The following is a 21,182-nucleotide window of genomic DNA, read 5'->3' on the forward strand; positions in this document are numbered from 1 at the left end:
AAAAGTGCCTCCATAATTAACATAATTAACAATGAAAGAAATATTATTAATTTAAAAAAAACAGATGCAAATTAATTTACTACCCAAACTTTACTCCTAAAAAACCATAACCCACACACAAAATAAAAAGAAACAATTACCATAAATATTTTTGAAATGATGAATTAATATGAATGATCAACTCAATATTAATTAATTTTCATAAATTACTTTACACCCTCTACCCCAATGAACACCACAAACCACATCTAAAAATTAGTAGACAATGTCCATAAATAATTTTAAATTATTAAATTAATATCAATTAAAATCAACATATTAATTCATTTGAAATAATTTATTTCCCACCCTTTACCACTAAAACCCCCAAACTCACATCTTACATTAATTACACAATTGCCATATTTAAATTTGTATTAAATAATTAGCATTAACTAAAAATAATTATTAATTAATTATGAATACATCACTTCCCATCCTATTGCCCTATAAACACAACCACACATGCCTAAAAAATAACACAAGCAATATATTTAATAAGCATTAAAATAAGTATTAATAATTAACAAGCACCTAATTATTAATTAATAATTCATTAATTCCCACAATTAACACTATAAAATCTAAATAAATAAATTCTAAAAAAATAATAATTGTTTTAGTATAATTGCATTAATTCCCACCCCATTTCCCTATAAACCCACAACCCACTACAGAACAAAAACATGCAAAATGTAATTAAAATAAAATTAATAACTACTAAAATGTAACACATAAATTAAAAAACAAAAGCAATACTTAAAAATGGTTCACTTACTTTTAAAATACAGAAGACTAATTACAACATCAATATTTCAAACTATATTGTTACAAACGATATTAATGACTTCAATATTTTCAAAAACGATATTTCCTACCTCCTAGTCGATATTCTTGATCAAGATATTCTTGCTGTTGATATTTCTGCATTAAGGTATTTAGAATTCCATATTTGTGTATGTCAAAATTTAAAACTCAATATTCTGTCTGTGCACCTTACAATCTTTCTGAAGAAAGATATGTCTTCCCTGCAGAGTTCACTGGTACAGGCTCAAAACAAATTATGCATTCTTTTAAAAAAGCGCCCTCAAACTTTTCTCAAAGACATGAACCATACAATGTCTAATGTGTGGCTTTGCCTAGAGACCGGTAACGTAGCCACAATGAGATTCAGTTTAAGTTAAATATAACACACCAGTACAAGGGCATTCTCTTCACAAAAGCGCATCAACCCGATTTTCCGCAGAATTTTAAGGTTTTGTAATGTAATTTTCCTTCCTCACTACCGGGTTTCCCAGCAACCGCCTTCTTATCATTTTAGCTAACCCTTTACAGAGAAGTTCAGTAAATCTTTCGATGCAAATCGAAAATCCTGCATTAATATTTGGGTCTTCCAAATACTTCATGGGTAGACAGGTAACCAGTGTAGGCTTTGAGACATCGGAGAGATTTGAAATGGCAGGGTGAAATAAAGGCTGTGTGTTAGAATGTCAACAACAAAAATACTACAAAAATATTGTAGCAGAAATATGGGCAAGGAAAATATTAAAAACCTAAGTATGTGTTGGTAGGTCTCGACTCCATAAGTCCATGAGGCAACACAAGATAGGGTGTTCGCATGATCCTGATGTTAAGTGCCTCCTTACGGGTTCGGTCCCAAATTAATGCACACAAGGCACATGCAACAGGAGCTGCAAGAACCAAGGAACTAGCTTGAAATGTGTGTTCTGAAAAGATGAATCCGGAAGAAGAAGTAACACACAAGACATTTCTCTGTCACCATCACTCAGACATGACATTGTGCGCGATATATATGAAACATGGCAAATGGATCTTCCACAAGACATTCCCTTACGAGTGGTCAACAACTGCAATCATCCTGCCAAATCCTATGCTGAAAAGTGACACCTCTGCTGACTGCCTGAATCCTACCTACACATGTACATGTCAAGGGATTGAGCTCCCAACTGCAATCATGACATTGCTTGCATTGAATAAACTCCCTACAGTACATTACGGCTACTCAGGGCACGGAGGAGCATTGCTCTAAATTATTAAACATATACCATACCACACCACATCTAAATGTAATTTCAATAACTTCCCATCGTATAATGCTGGACCTGCACAAATGTGCAATTGCAGGACTTGACCTCACCACAAGCGCATGCCACAGGAACGTGGTAGACACCTACGGGCGTTCACACCCACCTCAAAGCAAGGGAACTTGTTCCCCTTCAGTAATACCAATAGCACTGCCACACTTAAAGTACCAGTCAATGTGGCACCTAGGTAAATACCTAATTAAGTAATGCAGACCATCTGTAGTGCCTCCAATCAAAGGGCAGCAAAACTGAAGGTCGAGATTGTATTTAATGTGAAGACTTTAGTACCATGGACTGAGGACAAAAAGACTCTCAGAAACAAACAACTCTAGGAACGCCAGGTCCAGCGTTATACTGCTGTGGCGCGCTTGTCCACAGCGATTCCTCTTGTTGAGACATTTTCTCCACAAACCTGTCTTCTGCTGGAACCTCGCAAAAGTAAGGTGCGCAGTCACTCAAAAAAGTAGTGCAAAATCGGACAGTGCAAAATGTTGAGAAAATTCAGGAATTTTGCGTAATACAAAATTTCGACATTATGTGAATTTCGTAAGCGTAATTAATTTCACTGAGGCTAACCCAATTTGCTTTGGCAGCACTATTAACACACTGGAAACATTGTAGAATAGAAACGGACATGCAATGCTCAATTGGGTGTCCTTAGTAATGTGAGATGATTGATGTCTAGTGGAAACCGGGCATTTATGAGCAAGGTGGGCTTGTGTGTCTGCTGCTATGGAAATGCATTCTGGTATGCCCATAAGGCTGCTGAATTGATATGCTCTCCTCAGCTGCAGAAGCATACCCTACAATTAAATCTGTGACCATTGAGCTAAGGAACAAAATGTAATGATGGACCCTTCCTAATGTCAGCACCTGACTATATTTCTCCCCGTAATATTCTATGGCCCTTGAGTTAATGAAGGGGATTGTGTGCACACTGGATGGCACCCATCATCACTATGCCTATTCCCTAGGGAATTTCAGTGCAAATAAAACAACCGCAAAGGTGCACCACAAAAAGCAAGACAATAAGTGCAAATGGTATTTAAGCACAATGAAGAAAAATTTCTCAAAGAGATATTGATAGTCTTCTTTAATCTTTATTTTCAGTTTGCAGTGAAACATACAGCCGACGCGTTTCGTCCCAAACTGGGACTTCTTCAGGGCTTTAAGTTTGTGGTGCGTCGCTTGTGGGGAGAATGTAAGAGGTAACCAGGGTCCAAGGGGCGCCTTGCCGGACACTGTAATCCTGGTGTACAAGCCGGAATGTGTATTAGTTCATTCCAGTGCCGAATTAACAGGATTGGACTATAAGTATGCTAATGGGCGTTGAAAGCAGTACTTTACAGGGTTCCTGAGCAGTGAAAAACGTCCTTGCCACCTTAATTTGTGTCTGTTTTGAACTTTATACTGAGTAGTTTGTAGTAATAGTAGAGGACAGGTGGTCCTATTAGTCCAGGGGAGGAGGGTGTGGGCACTGTGTTCCAGCAGTCCGTTCCTGGTAAAACAGACGGCGCCCATCCACGGCCCTCGTCCCGGCGAAACACCCACAGCGACGATGTGGGTGTTTCGCCGGTTTGGGACGAAAAGCGTCGGCTGTATGTTTCACTGCAAACTGAAAATAAAGATTAAAGAAGACTATCAACATCTCTTTGAGAAATTTTTCTTCATTGTGCTTAAATACCATTTGCACTTATTGTCTTGCTTTTTGTGGTGCACCTTTGCGGTTGTTTTATTTGCTGTGACCATTGAGCTGTTGAGAAGGAACTTTGGCTCGGGTAATGCGTAATAATACCCTCTACTCGTTGTCACTCCCCAGACAAACAGGGTTTCAGCAGCCACTGAAGTAGGGGAGTAGGTACCAGACATCTTCTGCATCAGTCCCACTTATAGAGCATGGATGATGTTGGTTCAAAATATGTTTGTCCACCTCAGTGACCCATGTGTGCATCTGCTTCCTGCATTACATTAGGCTCAGTAACGAGGATCTTGAACCAATCTATATTTGGTTGTCGAATGGACACATCATTATCAACCTCACCAATTTGGTCATGTGAAAATATGAGGCCTTTTCTCTGGGTCTGCATTAATCACTGTTAATTGAGCAGTGCCTGTATAGGGTAGTTTATTTCAGCACAGTGTTCTCAAGAAACCCAAATACTATTGCCCTCAAAATTAATAACCAAGTTAATACCTTGCTGTACTTATCTATCTTAGGAGAGGGAGGGTGAACAACCAATACTGATGTGTATTTCATCAGTGGACCTAGCGAAATGTGATTAAACTTGAGGTGGCCCATGAAGTTCCTGTTATTTGACAGCATAGCTCTGGGCATAATCCGCTGGAATATGCAGCTAAAGAGCCCTGGGGCCATATTACAATAAGTGACCTAGGCTTTTGAGCCAGCATTGTGCACCACCGGGTCACTTTCGAATTTCAGTAGTGGGTGCAGATGCTTGTGTGTCCCTTTCAGTAATACCGATAGCACTGCCACACTTAAAGCACCAGCGATATCATCAAGGGTGCGCACTCACAGTGCACCACCTTCTAGGTGGCGCACTTTGAGTTGCCCACGGGGAACAGTCCTCTGGAGGAGAAAAAGGGGGTCCTATGGACCCCCCAGACATCTCCTTTCAGGCGGGTGCAGTCAATGAGTACACCTGCCTGCAAGGGGATCGCTAATCCCCTTTAAAAGGTCAGGCGGATTGCCGCCTGGACTGTGAAAACACGGAGCGGCTGCTTTTTCAAAAATTAATTAGCTGCCCCCAGTGTAGCGTGTGTGTGCGGCTGCCCTAGGGGACAGTGCATTCACCATAATGGGGTACATTGACATTGTTTACGCTCGGCACACCTTTAAATAGGTGCCTGGGTGGAAAAAATGACGATGCGTAATACTGCCCCCAGTATAATAAAGAATAGTTAATGCTCCCTCATGACATGCTATGGAGTGAGTGGGTGATTGTGGGTCCTGTGTGTGTAACATTTCACATATGTTTCATGTGATTGGGAAACAATGTACTATGCCTATGGTGTTTCTATGAAACAGAGGCTAACGGCCACATGCATCATTGTTGCCGTTTGCGATTTCTTAATTGCGAAAATTAAGGAATTGCAATTAAGAAATCGCAAACGGCTATGCACCAAGAAATCGCAATTTTTGGGGGGATTTCTTAAATTTCCTTAATTGCTATTCACAATTTGCAAATCGCAATTAAGGAATCCCTTCCCATTGATTCCTATGGGCCTAGAGGCCCATAGAAATGAATGGGAAGTCATTTTCAATTTGCGATTAGCAATTTGCGAATCGCAAATTGAAAATGCAATTTCAAGGGTGCAGGGGGGGTCCAAAGGACCCCCCCTTGCACCCCTGAAATGTAACTTTAAGTGCATTTTTCACACACACATGCCCCAAGGGCATGTGTGTGTGTAAAATGAAACTATGAAAAATGCACTTTTGTGCATTTTTAAGAGTTTTCGCAAATTAGCATGAAGGTCAACTTCATGGTAATTTACCTCTCCCTATTTGCGAATTCACACATTTAAAATGTTCATGCATTGCATTCAAGAAATCTCAAATTGCGATTTCTTAAATGCAATCGCAATTTTAGAAATCGCAACATGATTGCGATTTCTAAAATTGCGAAAAATATAATGCATCCCAATTTTGTCAATTGCATTCGCAAACGGCCGAAAATTGCGATTCGCACAGTTTGCGAATGCAATTCACAATGATGCATGTGCCCCTAAGTGCCTGTACAAAATAGTGTTTCCCTTTTAACTGGTCTTTGATCTGAGATATGACAACTCGTGGTTCTGTTCCTGGGGCTCTTTTAGAGAGACCCTCTAGGTGTCTGGAGGGTTAGATGAATATTTCTCTACCTCCCTGCTAGCCAGTGCCAGACTACAATTGTGCCTGAACTCTCATATGCATTTGAGGTGCACTGGTACAAATTAGCAACTTTCAGCGAACTCTGGTTCCGGTTAAGTGAATCCGTATAGTTGCAATGAGCCCCTTCTCTGCCTTTTCATTGAAGAATATTGGTAGCTTAGAAGCTTCTTTCCTACCTGATTGGTGTAGTATTTAGCTTTGAACAAAGTTTGGGGTTTTAAACGCTGGGGTACCTGATCCTTAGAGCAAATGGAGACATCGTACTGGTCCAATCAAGACAGAAGTTGTATTCAATCTGAACTATGAAAGGATACTCTGCCCACCGGACCAGGGAAACATTTTCAGGGACTGGGGTCCGTTGGCTGCTGTTGCCCATCAAGACCAGGACTAGGAACTAGAGAAACCTTGAAGAAGAGGAATATGTAATGGCTGGTGTATGAAAAGGTGTACATTCCAGATTAGGAGACAGAGTAAGGTCCTGCTAACTGAAACCTACGCAGGAGATGGTGTTGAGGGAGTGAGCCTCACAGAAGTGCACAAACAGCATTGCTATGACCAAGAAGTCAAGGTCCTGTAGAGAATTTTAGGATTATGAGTGTGGTGAGACTGCATCAACCTTGACAGCTACCATTTATTACTTTACAGGAACCTATATGTAATGATGAGATGTCCACAAGTGATGATGTGTTTCAGAGAAGCTTTATTCCAAGTTAAGTAGAGAGACCCCACCAGGAGCATCCAGCAAGGTGCTCAGCCCAGCCAACTGTAAGCTCCAGGCAGATAACCAACATTATGTTAGAAACATCACATGAACATTCCATTAGTGGTAAAGAAGGAATGCATTGAGAATACCAAAATAGCACATATCCTCTTTTCTCAAACAGAAAACAAAAAGCCAAAAACAGCAACGGAGAACAGGAGGAAATGAAAGCAAGTAAATTAAGCAAAGACGGAAAAAGAAACAGTAAAGAGAAAACACCCATAAAAAGAGAACAAAGAAGGAAGAATGGAAAAAAAACGTATAAACTATCCTCCCTTCTTACACCATATAAACCATCCTCTCTTAGAGAGACCCCACCAGGAGCATCCAGCAAGGTGCTCAGCCCAGCCAACTGTAATCTGTCAGGCAGATCACCAACATTCTGATAGAAACATCACATGAACATTCCATTAGTGGTAGAGAAGGATTGCATTGAGAATACCAAAATACCACACTATATTTTCCACTTGAAACACCTGAAGACATGGAAGATTTTCCTTTTTAGAGTTGCACACATAATTACTGGAATGGAGGCCAGGGCAGCACAGCAAGTTTCCTCGCCGTGCTAGCCTACTCCACAGGGAAATGGAAGGAATGCAGCATATCTATCCATTACAATGCATTCCTGTCCTTTCCCCCTGCACTGAAGCCGTTTCAGCAGCCTAGCGCCAGACACTCCTGCACCATGTTACAGGGGTGCCGTATTACAGGCAGAATTCTTTTGTACTGGAAGGGAAACCTCCCTGCACAAAAACATTCCATAGAGGCGTTTTCCTCTTTCTACATTGATAGAGAAAAAAACGAAGAGAAATAAACATATTACGCCTCACCTGGGGAGGCATAGTATTTCAACGCATTCCCTTTACAACTACTTGTAAATCTAGGAACGCATTACAAAATACAGAAGTTGCATGGGAATTCCTACAGCAATTACCTGTGAATGCCTCCCTTGCACAGAGTAAATCAACGCAGAGATTTGCACTGTGTTACATCACTTCATCTTTGTTAAGCCATTCAAAGCCACGCAGAGTGGCTTTGAGGGGCTTCATACATATTACTTGGGGTTTTACGCCGCGCATGTACCACGTTGCGTGGTGCTTATATGACTCAAGGCCCTTGTAAATATGCCCTATGTCTTTGTATACTGGTTCACTGGCTGCAGGTGTATAGCCCTTTTGATTATTCAGCTGTTTGAACTGTCTCCATAACCCTTAATGTTTCAAATACATACTTATGACAATTTGTAGCTGGATGTCATCCTCATATTACAAATACCCAATAACCATTAGTAAGCATAAGGACAAGTGGAAGCCCACAGTCTTATATGAACACCTGCCAAACAAAAATCTAGACAGATTTAACCTAGAAATATTTATTTCATTCTGGCATGCACTCTACTATTTGACCACTCTTTGCATTGTATTATAGTTGCATTTTTATAGCGCATTGAAGGACTTTGCACAAAGGCAGCACGCTTGTCCAAAGCCTGAGGTTAGGGATTATTCAAGTGTTATTGAGTATTGTTGGTTATCGGATTTAGCCTTGTTTCACCAGTTTTTCTTAAATCATAAATCCAGTCCCAACCTACATTCTTGGACATTGCTGTAATGTGGTATACACTTTAATTTCAACACTTCAGTATTGGTTGCCATGTGTTTCAAGTTTACTCTAAAAATACTGAATCGATCTTTACATTTTTCACTGAAACTACATTGAGAACAAAATGAAATGTCTACCATTTAGGGCTGATGCGAGCAGTGTGGGTCAGGGGTTTTCCTCTATCATGAAACTGAGCAATGTCAGCTTGTTAGGGATGCCGGGAACAGAGAGAGCGGTTGCTAATCAACACCAGGGTGCATAATTATGTGAGCTTTGTGTCATGCTTGCACCACACAACATGATACATGCCTGTCTCAAAGCTCTAAGTTAGATTTATGAAGCTACGCAAAGCCATATGGAATGGGAGTCACTGAATCATATCTTCCGTTAAGGTATAACTGAGGGATCTGTGGAAACCACTGTATTTTGAAACACAAAATTCGTAATAAGGAGTGGCAGTGAGTAAAAGGGAATTCTAGCTTCTACATATGATACTATGCATGCACTCACTAAAAACTGATTAAAAATCATTTTACTTTTGCACATCAGAGCAGACAGTCCATTGCAAGGGGTTTGCCATCCTGATTGAACTGGGCGGTGGAGTATTGCTCTCCTAGACTTTGGAGGAATGGAGATAGCTTGTACATCATTCTATGGCCCAAATATTGATGATGCTGAATGTCTATGAAACCAAGAATGGAACTTGATGGAAGTTACTGCTCCTAATAATAGGGGTAGATTGTAATGTTCTGCTTGACCCGCTGCTTGATAAAGCGAATCAGAGTCCGTATGTAGGTGCTCCTTGATTTCGTCAGGCCGTATATAATGTGACGCATGATCTAGAACTTTCAGATATATGGAGCACTAAGAAGGGCAATACCCATGGATTCACTTTCCAAAGTGAGAAATAATGACATTTTTCAAGAATAGACTATCTGTTGGCAGACAGATCTATTGTGGATCTCAAAACATCTATTAATATCTATCCAAGTCATATTTCAGATCATTCAGCAGTCGCCATCTCCTTAGTAGAAAGTAGAGTTAGCCATCGAGACCTAGATGGACACTTAAAAGAGTGATGCTGATGGATCCAGGACTACCTGGGGACACCCTACGGACCTTGCTGGTTGTTGCTGTGGGCTCTCCTAGCCGTTTTTCCTACCACAACTTGCGGTACCCGCTCCGCGGATCCCGCTGCGCTGCTGCTGCCTCGAGGGAACTTTGGACTGTGTTTGAGGGCGAACTGTGTGCTGCAGGGCTGCGATCAATCGTAACCGGACTTCAGGTTCCAGAAGCCCCAGCAAACTGTGCCTCCCGTCACCTTGCCGCTCTCCCTGCTAGCCACGCCCAGCTTCCACCTTGAAAAGCCTCGCCTTTGCTGGAAACCGTGGGACACCCTACGGACCTTGCTGGTTGTTGCTGTGGGCTCTCCTAGCCGTTTTTCCTACAACAACTTGCGGTACCCGCTCCGCGGGTCCCGCTGCGCTGCTGCTGCCTCGAGGGAACTTTGGACTGTGTTTGAGGGCGAACTGTGTGCTGCAGGGCTGCGATCAATCGGAACCGGACTTCAGGTTCCAGAAGCCCCAGCAAACTGTGCCTCCCGTCACCTGGCCGCTCTCCCTGCTAGCCACGCCCAGCTTCCACCTTGAAAAGCCTCGCCTTTGCTGGAAACCGTGGGACACCCTACGGACCTTGCTGGTTGTTGCTGTGGACTCTCCTAGCCGTTTTTCCTACCAGAACTTGCGGTACCCGCTCCGCGGGTCCCGCTGCGCTGCTCCTGCCTCGAGGGAACTTTGCACTGTGTTTGAGGGCAAACTGTGTGCTGCAGGGCTGTGAGCAATCGGGACTGGACTTCAGGTTCCAGAAGCCCCGGCAAACCGTGCTTCCCGTCACCTGGCCGCTCTCCCTGCTAGCCACGCCCAGCTTCCACTTTGAAAAGCCTCGCCTTTGCTGGAAACCGTGGGACACCCTACGGACCTTGCTGGTTGTTGCTGTGGGCTCTCCTAGCCGTTTTTCCTACCACAATTTGCGGTACCCGCTCCGCGGGTCCCGTTGCGCTGCTCCTGCCTCGAGGGAACTTTGGACTGTGTTTGAGGGCGAACTGTGTGCTGCAGGGCTGCCAGCAATCGGGACCGTACTTCAGGTTCCAGAAGCCCCGGCAAACCGTGCCTCCCGTCACCTGGCCGCTCTCCCTGCTATACTGTAACAACAGGAGAGGAAGGGCTTAAGACAACACTCCTATGCCCCTGGTCAAATCTGTAACAACAACGAAGGAGTGCAAAGCACAGTGTTCAAACTCAACTAATATGCTACAAAACACCATATGTCTTGAAAAATTGTGATGTGTCAGGATTAACAAAACAACACACACATATCTCACAGGAGTGGCAGACACCTAACCCAGTTGGGTTGTGACTACAACTGGGTGCCTGTATCCCACTTTGTAAAACAGGACAGGGATCTCCCTGTTGTAGAAGGACCCTCACTCACCACTAGCTGGTGACATGCTTCATCACGGGGTCCCCGCTGGGGTGATCTAGTACCTCCCCAGCGTGCTACAACGCCTGTTTACAGCGGAGCAGGATGTGGTGGATGCAACAGTGCCCAAATCAAAGTGTGGTGATACTAGGTTGTAGTCTTTATACCTATTTTAATAATGACCAACCTGTATTTGTTAAAAACAAGTGGTCAACATGTTTCTGCTGTTAGACTGCGATTTGCTCAGCATTCGTCAGGACCTAAAATTAGACCCGGGTTAGACGGCAGCCCAGAGTTTAGGTTTGAGGCGGGGAGCCGCGAGTAAAGCAACATTTACCGCGTGAAGAGTACCCGCGCTGTCTTCACCTAAGGGGGATTTAATACTGCCCCAATGGCGTCTTTTGGCCAGGCCGCACATTTTTGCCCTGACCTACATCACGGAGACTGCCCGTGATGGTTAAATGTTATTTATATTTTTTTCACACTTTGAACCTCACAGTAGGGTGCGCCTTAGCGCGGGCATACCGCTGGGGGTCTAATTTTAGGTCCTGACGAATGCGTTTGTAATTACTGTATCTTGGTTGTATAGCTTGTTTACTCTTCAACATGCCCCTACGTTCGGGTAGAGATCGTTCTGTAGCACTTCAGACTTCAAAGGGGGTGGTATCAGGCCCATTAGGTGCCTTTATAACTAAAGCTACGGGTATTTTAGAAAAATAAATAGCTTTCGTTGAGAAAAGGTTGTCTTTAGATTTAATAAATGGGAAACGTTCTTCTTTGGGGCACATTGTTACAGTACCAAGCCCTACACCTAACCAACCACCTCCCCCTAACTTGGTTCTTGTACCTGTTGAGATACATAATGACACTGAAGGTTCCCCTCTACTGCATTGTATTTCTGACAATAACATTGGGGATACAGATTCATCTGTGAGTGGTGTAGAAGATAGTGTTCTATCTGCTACACCCTCACTACTAGACTCCTCCTCTGAAGAGGAGACTCTGGAGATGAATCGCCCTGGTAAGAGGAAGCGTAACAAATGCCGGCAGATAGGTGGAGTTTCAAAGGTACCTAAAGTCCATCCGTTAGTCCATCATTGCGTGTGTCTGAAACTCTCCTTTCAAGGGATGATCCATTACCTACTATCCCATCGGGTGGCTCTGTTACTTTCGCTCCTAATTCTACAGGGGTCCCTCTTACTAGCATAGTAAACATGAATGGGAATAATGCCGACCTGCTAGCACAAATGGAAATCCTAATTAAGACACGTTTACTCCCGGTATTAGAGAGAACTAGACTTATGAATTTAAAAATTGATAATTTAGAGACCAACATTAAAGATAATTCTTGTCTACTTAAAAAACTGGTTAGCCAACAGGCTAAGCATTCGATCTCTTCTAGTGGTTCTGGTCATTCTTACCCCAAATCCTCAGGTCATTCTGATACAATAACCAAGGCTATCCCAACTGGGGAACTGTCAAATGTTAGCGTCACCAGACCGGTCCCTAAGCCTAGGACTTCTAAGCCATCTAGTGCACAAAATAAACCCTCCACCCCGGTTACCCAAACTGTTATACCTAAGAAGGCAAGTTTTAAATCCCATGGGCTACCATCGCTATCTGCCCCTAAGCCTGTGAGTTGTGCACAAGCCTCTACTTCAGGGGTAGGCAGTTCTAAACAGACTTCCCATCAAAATTCTAGTACCTGTGTTGCAGCAGGGTATACACAACCACCGAAGAGAGTTACTAGAAGAGGGCCTCCCCCAGCAGATCTACCATTCGATGCCACACCTTATACTATCGTCCTGACAGGTGTTGCACCCTTAAGGGACAGCAATCGGAATCACATGGAGACCTAATGAACAAAGTAGCCTTTTGGCTTAATAAAAATCGCCCCCTTCCACCCTCCTCTCCACAAAGATTCTGACAGTCCGCAGAGTTGATTGGGTGGGTTATTGCCCAAAGGACTTGGAAGGCGATTGCATTCTAATAAATTTCCGGGATCCATGGGTGGTTGACTATATTCGCAGAGAGGCAAGATTTGGAAGAACATGGGATGTACAATCTTTAAGCTTGTCTTACTTCTACCCTAAAAGGTATGGCCCGCCCCCTCCCAGAAACTTTCCATCTCATAGACCGGCGGGGAGAAACGTAGTAGAGAGGTTCCCCAACTCGCCCTTCTACCCGTGCCTCTCAAACAGGTTTGATCCATTGTCTGGGTTGGAATGTGTGGATTGACTGGGGTATGTTTATGGTCCAGATAGTTCTAGTAGTAGGGATACCATAGGTTGTAGCCAACCCTCCACCTCCCCAGGAAATAATGCCACTGAGGAGGGTAATAGTAAGGACTATGCAGAATCACACCTTAATTCACCTCCCCTGAGATCCAGTCCCCTTTGGAGGGCGAATGCCGTACTAGAAGAGGACAAGTGTACCTTAGATGTAGCCCCCTCTTGTAACCAAGTGGGGACAGTTAAAATAGTTTTCTGGAATATGGCAGGACTAAGGGATCGTATAGATAGTGAAGATTGGGTCGATTTCATTGACTCCTTGGATATTGTCATTCTACAGGAAAGTTGGGCAGTCACCCCGATTCATAGGGCGGAGTACCTAAACTTTTTCAAGCCGGCTATACAGGGCCCAAAGGGTAGACCCTCAGGAGGGTTAGTGGTATGGATAAGACAGTCCATGGGGTTTAGTCTATTGGAGATTTCGGTAGATAATCTGGATCTCCTGTGTATTAAGTGCAGTAGAGGCAACAATAAGGACCTAGTACTCATAAATATATATGCTAGAGGACGCCCTGGAGGTCGTAAACAGTCAGTTATAGATGATCTGGATTCACTGTTGAGGAGAATAGGCAGTGACAGTTTTGGTCTGGTCGCTGGTGTTTTGAACTGTTCATTTGAGCCTTTGAACAGTGTGGGGGAGGATCTAGGGGCTGATGAAGATATGGTATGGGACATCCCGCCCTTATTAATAACAAGGGGCGTCAAGGGCACTGAGGCAGCACTTCACTGGCAGGGTTTATGTCTAGAGTGGGGGCTGCGTGCTACTAATGGACGCACGCCCTCCGATAAAACAGGCCAACCGACCTTCAACAACGGGGTCTGTAAGAGTCGTATCGACTACTTCCTTGTTAAACTTGAGCTCTGGTCCCAGGTTATTGATATTGAGGTTGTGGAATGCCCAGAGAGCGACCATAACCCCCTTTCGCTGAGTCTTAAGCTTCTAGGCGTTGGAGATGGGCCTTCTATTACCACCTGCTCAACGTCAGAGGTTATACTGTGTAATGACAGGAAAAGAGTAAAATGGTCTAGGTTAGTTGCAGACCCCTCCATAATAAAAGGTATAGAGGAAGAAGTGGTAAAGACAATGGCTGCTATGGAATTTGCATCATCCTCCCAGGGGTCTATCTCCCAGATTAGCGATCTTCATGACCAGTGCTTTGCGGAATTAAAAACCCTGTTAACAACCCCATTAATACCAAGGAAGGATAGACTCCGGACCAAATGGTATAATAAAAGTTGTAGGGTAGCACACAGTAGACTGATCTTAGCGACTAAATCTAGAGATATTGCAGTTATTAGAACGGCCCGGCTTATCTATAAAAAAACGCTATGGGCCGCGAAGAAGGAGTGGGAGGACTGACATTGGTCAGAGCTCCTTTCGGCATGCCTAACATCAAACCAAATTACATTTTGGGAAATCGTTAAGTGGGGTGCGAACCAGGATTCCAAAACCCCTGTGAATCATGTCTCAGTGGAAGACTGGGTGGCTTTCTATTCATTACAGTTCAGAGCTCCGGATGTGGATCAGGATTCTCATCAAGAGTTGGACATAGTTTTGCCTTCTAACCCTGATTGTTCGCTTGTTTTTAATATCTCTGATACAAAGTACGCTTTGGGTACAGTCCACTCAGGTAGAGCGCCTGGGATGGACATAATACCCTCTGATCTTTTTAAAATGAATTTGGACATTTGGGTTCCCTACATAACCTTGCTTGTGAATGCAATTGCTGCAGGTGCAAGGATTCCGGACTCCTGGAAAGGGGCGGAGATCCTACCAGTATTTAAAAAAGGAGACCGCCCAGTCCCAGGGAATTGTCGCCCTATAAGCTTGATAGATTCTATCCAAAAAATAGTTGCGAGGATGGTACTTGTGAGAATCCAGGGGTGGATGGAGCAAGAAAACATTTTGTCCCCTATGCAAGCTGGGTTTAGAGTAGGCACCAGCACCCTAGATCAGGTCTTTAGACTCAACATGTTGTTTTGGAAGGTTGTCAAGCTGGGTGGTGGCGCCATCTATGCCGCTTTTGTGGATCCAGGACTAGCTGAAGTGCTTGAACGTGCATGTCTCGATTATTTCCCAGTCAATGTTGGGTCTACGTCTCTAGATATTGTATGGGACACTTTTAAGGCCTTTTTGAGGAGCACGCTGCACAGTCTCATATGCCCCAAAAATAGAGCGGAATCTCAAATCTTAAAGAAAATGGAAGATGAAGTAGACTTATTAGAGGCAGATATCTCCCAGATGTATCTGGGGATGGTTGAGGCAAAGTCACAGGTTCAGAGTCTGTTGGATGAGGTCCACCAGGACTATAGGATTAAGTTAGACCAGAAGTGTGAAGCACAATGGTTTGCAAAATCTGTGCAGAATTTTGAGTATGGGGAAAAATCGGGTGCACTCCTGGCTTGGAAGGCTAGAGTAGATCAGTCTAGGAATCACATAAACAAACTAATAGTGAATAAAAATGGGAATACATCTAAAAAACTGGAGGATATGCAAACCAGTTCAGTTATCCTATTTCTGAGTTATATAAGGAAGAACACCTTCTGAATCCTGAGGCTCTTAAGGCCTGGCTAAGGGAAACATCCTTACCTATTTTATCATCATAGAGCCGTGAACTGCTTGACGCACCAATATCTAGGGATGAGATCAGGTTGAGTCTTGATAAACATAAGAGCAATAAAGCAGCAGGCACAGATGCACTTTTAAACGAGGTGTATAAACTCCAAATAGAGAATTTAGTCCCAATCATGAAACTTTGTTTAATTTGGTCTTTCAACCAGGGGATCAAGTTCCTAGGTCCTGGAAAGAGGCAACAATCGTTCTTATCTTTAAACCCACTAAAAATCCTTCGAGAGCAGATTCTTCAGACTGATCTCCCAGTTGAATGCAGATTATAAGATCTTTATGAGCATTCCGACAGGGTGACTGGCCAAGCTCGTACCACAACTGATTCATTTAGATCAGAAGGGTTTTATCCCTGAGAGATATATTCAAGAGCAGACCCAGAAACTCATAGGCACTATAGATCTTGCCTCTAAACAAGTTGAGCCTTTGGCCGTGGTGGACTTAGACGTGGCCAAAGCATTTGATAGAGTCTGCTGGGAGCCAACCACTTCTGCATGGCCGGGGGTGCTTTATCCAGCCAAACACTAGCAATCACAAGTCTGTAAACCGCCATTGCCACAAACAAAAATTCCCCATGCTCACTGATCACTTCCCCCCGACCCCCAGTAATACCAAGGGGGGCGTTAAGGTAACATTCATCCCAAGTGATCGATTCAGAAAGTCCTCTATGCCTTTGAGAACAGTATGGAGTTGAGAGCAGGTAGCGAAAATATGTATACTATCTGCCTCTAGTACACTACAGCGGGGACAGGTGATCCCGGCGGTCCCCTCCCCACTGCGCGATTCGTGCCAGAGTATAATGAAGCGAGTAGAGTGTTTTATAGTGCTGGGATTGTAGAGAGTAGACAACAACAAGGGTTTTGGCTTACGCGCAGTAAGGCTACGCCAAATTTATAGTCAACAAAATAGATGCCAGTACTGCACAACTACTAAAAAGATGAACAAGAAAATGAGTTATAAATCTCTCATGTCCACAGACCACTCTTTCAGTCAAAGATTTAATCTCATCAAATGATTTTATTTTTTTGTGAAAAAACTCACTATTTGACTGTCTGAATGCAATTTTGTGTGTATCAGTTGAGTGTTTTGAATCGAGTCACGCAAACCTTTTCCACTTCTAAATACCTTACTTTCTTACACTTCAAATAAGTCTTTTTAAACTTTTAGCACTTAGGGCCCTTTCCCCTTTCTATGTATTTATGCAAGATATGTTGGACTGAGTAAAAAGCCAAATATCTAAAATACCTTCTTTTGCAATACTAGTAAAAACTTTAAAGAAAAAGAAAAAGGTAAAAACACAAAAAATAAAATCATTTGATGAGATTACATTTTTGACTGAAAGAGTGGTCTGTGGAAATGAGCGATTTATAACTCATTTTCTTATTAATCTTTTTAGGGATTGTAGAGAGGCAGAGCACAGAACCGAGCACCCTAGCTCTAACGACTCAAGGAAATAGCTCTCGTCAATTTCTAGCTTCGTAGCCCATTTGTTTGCATGCTTTCCCATATCATCCGGCTTTGACGCTGCCAGAGCGGCATAAAAGCTGCAAATAGAACACTCCCCGCCCGCTTCTATGGCTTCCAGGATGATGTTTTTGGCAAATCCTGCAGCTCCCCCTTTCTTGTTACCTAGGAAACTCTGCACCTGCAGATATTTAAAAAAACTCCTTCTGCTAATATGAAATCTTGCCTCCAGCGAAGAAAATTGCACTATTCCTCCATCCGGGCCCAACAGATCCCTTATCTTGACTATCCCCTTTCTTGCCCAGTCTGCCAGGGTTGCATCAGCAAATATCAAGGGGGGTAAGGTACTATTTTTTTACAACCGGGTATATCTGTTAAAACTGCCCAGCCCGAATTTTTTAAGAAAAGCCGAACAGATGTTGTGGGCTGCTATGACAGTTTTGAACCTTGTCCGTTTGAAATAGGAGGAGTCAGTGCAGCTAAGAAATGCATTCTCAGTCCCAGGGCCAAGAATAGCTGCATAAACCCTAGTAGAGAATGCAGTTATTTTGGGGTCTAAACCCCCGCCTCCAATCAGTCCCTGCATATACTGCAGAGCAGAAGCTCAGTAATAATATCTAAAATCAGGAACTCCCCACCTTGCCCTGGGTAGTGACATAAACTTATATGCCCTCCTGGTTTTCCCGTGAGCCCAAATAAATTTGTTCAAGATTGTCTCTATCTTATTAAACCAGTGAGCCTCAAGTTACAAGGGGATTGCCCTAAAAAAATAAAGAAACTTAGGGAGTATTAACATCTTAATAACATTAGTGCGTCCTACCAGTGAAAGCCAAAGGTTATTCATCCTAACAAGGTCCAGGCTCACTTTCGACAAAAGCGGGGACATATTTCGCTCTTCTACCATACTTAATTCAGCAGCAATCTCTACCCCCAAATAAACTGCTACGGGGACCACCCGTGGATCATTACAAATGACATGGGAATTCTTAACTATTTGAGTTTTATTGCTATTAAGCCTATATCTGATATCCTGCCAAACCTGAGGGCCTCCCGCTCTACTTCGCCTATTGCCAAGGAAGGGTTGGGGGTGAGTATAGCGACATCGTCTGCATATGCCAAAACTTTGAGCTGCAACCCATTCAAGCTAAGAACAGGAATTCTGGGGTTAATAATCAGATTGCGCAAGAAAGGGTCCATATATAACGCAAACAGGAGGCGAGATGATGGGCAGCCTTGTCTCGTTCCCCTTTTTATCTGCACCAAAGAGGAAAGCCCCCTGTTGATCCTAATCCTAGCGGTTGGAGCTTTGTACAATGCATGAACTGCTTTGATATAGCCATCCCCAATGCCAAACCACCTCATCACCTCCCAAAGATACTCCCAGGTGACCCTATCAAACGCCTTCTCCGCAGCGAGAAACAGGGCTGCAATAGGGTCTCCTGGGAGCTCCCCGGCATCAAACGAGGTGATAACCTGCCTGATATGCTCAGTAGTACCCTTCCTCGGGATAAACCTGTGCTTCATCGGACTTGACCATATTCTCAATTTTCTTGGCTAATCTCAATGCTAGAATTTTTGGCATCTGAGTTCATTAACGTAATAGGCCTATAAGACCCGGGAACTGTAGGTGGCTTGCCCTTCTTCAGTATCACTATCACTTCCGCCCCTCCCCAAGAGTCGGGAATTGAAAGCCCCGCTGTGCTTGGATAACTGTATCAAGCAACTCTACCCCGAGAGCTTCATAGAATTTCTTATAAAATTCAACAGGGATCTGATCTGGTCCTGCGGCTTTTGCTGCTGGGAGGTCCGCCAGAGCAGCGGCCACTTCTTCTAGAGTAATTGTGGATTCTAGTCTAACTTTCTCCTCCTCAGGTAGATCTGCAGGTTCAAAATGTTCTAAATATTCCCTAATGTACTTGTTCCCGCCTCCCCCCTCTGCATGGTACAATTCCAAGTAGAACTTACTAAATACCTCCCTAACTCCATCGGGATCCGATATCAAGCCACGTTGCCTATCCATAATGCTCCTAATATCGCCATCCGCTGCCTTCTGTCTTGTCCGCACTGCCAAAATATGCCCAACCCTTTCACTCAGCTCAAAAGCTTGCTCCTTCTTAGCCGGGTAATTGTCCGCCGTCTTACCGGCTATATTTTCTATTGCTTCTACCTTTAGCGCCACAATTTCCAGCAACTGCTGTTCCAGAGGGCTACCAAGTTGGATTAACCGGCCCAATTCTTCCTCCGCCTCCAATAGGGTGCTAACTAATTCCACCACTCTTGCCCTCTCTACTTTCTGCTTTTGGAGTGAATAACTAAGTGTCTCTCCACGGATTACTACTTTGAACGCGTCCCAGGCGTTGCCTGAGGACGTGCCCCCCCTGTTATTCCTTCAAAATTCCCTAATACAATTGTCCATATACCTACAATACCCAATATCCTTAAGGAGGGCCCGCTCAAAGGTCCAACAGTATGGTTTAACGGTTGCCCCATCTAGATTAATTGACAGAATTAAAGGCTTATGGTCCGAGATTATACGGGGTAGTTTCTTAATTTCTGATCGTGAGAGTAGAGAGTTAGTTATCAAGAAATAATCCAACTGTACTGTAACTCTATGTGGAGCTGAAAAAAGGTAGTGCCATCCAGCTGGGGATAAAGGTTAGCCCAGAGGTCTATCAGTGCATTATGCCGTGCCATGTCAGACACGGTTCTGTGCGTTCTCCTTTTCCTCCCAATGTACCCCTGCCTATTCAGAATCTCCACCCCAGAAAGACTGTTGCTATTGAAATCCCAACAACATATCAACGGCTCCGGCCACCTTGCTAATTCTAAATCCAGGAATTCAAATATATCCGGGTCGTCCCCTGTAGAACCGTATAGTGAGACCAACGTAAATCTTTCTCCCTTATATCCTACTTCAATTATAACCCACCTCCCCCATACATCCTCTGCCTTCCTATGTACTATACACTCCCTTCCTCTCCCCAGTATCGCTACTCCTCGTGTCTTTGACCTTTGTTTTGTATGGGCTAAAACCGAGAATCCTAACTGCCCAAGAAAATACCCCTTCCCTCCCTAAACATGCATTTCCTGCAAGCAAACCACATCAGGATTCATTGATTTCAACAGAGCCAACACCCGCAGCCCTTTCTGCATATCGTTTAGCCCACAGACATTCACTGACACAATTCGACGATACATTAAAATACGTCGAAAGGTTGTTCAACTTCTCTAGCCGACTGTGCAAAATAGAAGATGCATTGTTGCTGATTCTTACAAGTGTGCTTGTGCGTGTGCTGTGTGTGCCCCATTTCTCCACCCTCTCCCACCCTCCCGTACCCTGCCCCCCCACTCTCTTGCCCACCCCCCTCCCCCCCTTACAGGCAAATAGGTCACACATGACCTATGTGTGGACGCTTGGTATGCAGCTATCGACTCCCCCTCCCTCCCCTCAGTGCTAATCGCCAAAAGAAAAATTAGAGAAAGTGGACCTCCCTACAGATTCGAACACCTGCCATAATTTATTGAACCTTATGTCCTGCTGCATAGGCCCAATGAGCTTCCCCTTTCCCGATGCCCCAAAACCTCCACCATGTATTCCTTAGCCTTAATCTCTGAGAGAAACATTCTGATCTGGCCCTTAGTAATGACTTTCAGCTTGGCTGGATACAATAGATAAGCCTCTGATCCCAGAGCCTGTATAGGAGCAATAAGTTGCCTAAGTCTCCACCTGCGCTCAACCGTAAGGTGGCAGAAGTCGGGCCTGGCAAAGAACGTGACATTATTGAATACCCACTTTGACTCTGGCTTTGCTTTTTCCAGGATTAACTGTCTGAGCAAAAAGTTGCCCACAAAAATCAGAATCGCTCTGGGTCTCCCCTCTTGGACTCCTGCCTGCCCTCTTCTAATTGAGAATGGGAATCGGTGTGCCCTC

This window comes from Lissotriton vulgaris, chromosome 1_1, assembly GCF_964263255.1.
Source record: "Lissotriton vulgaris chromosome 1_1, aLisVul1.2, whole genome shotgun sequence".
Lineage (NCBI taxonomy): Eukaryota > Metazoa > Chordata > Amphibia > Caudata > Salamandridae > Lissotriton > Lissotriton vulgaris.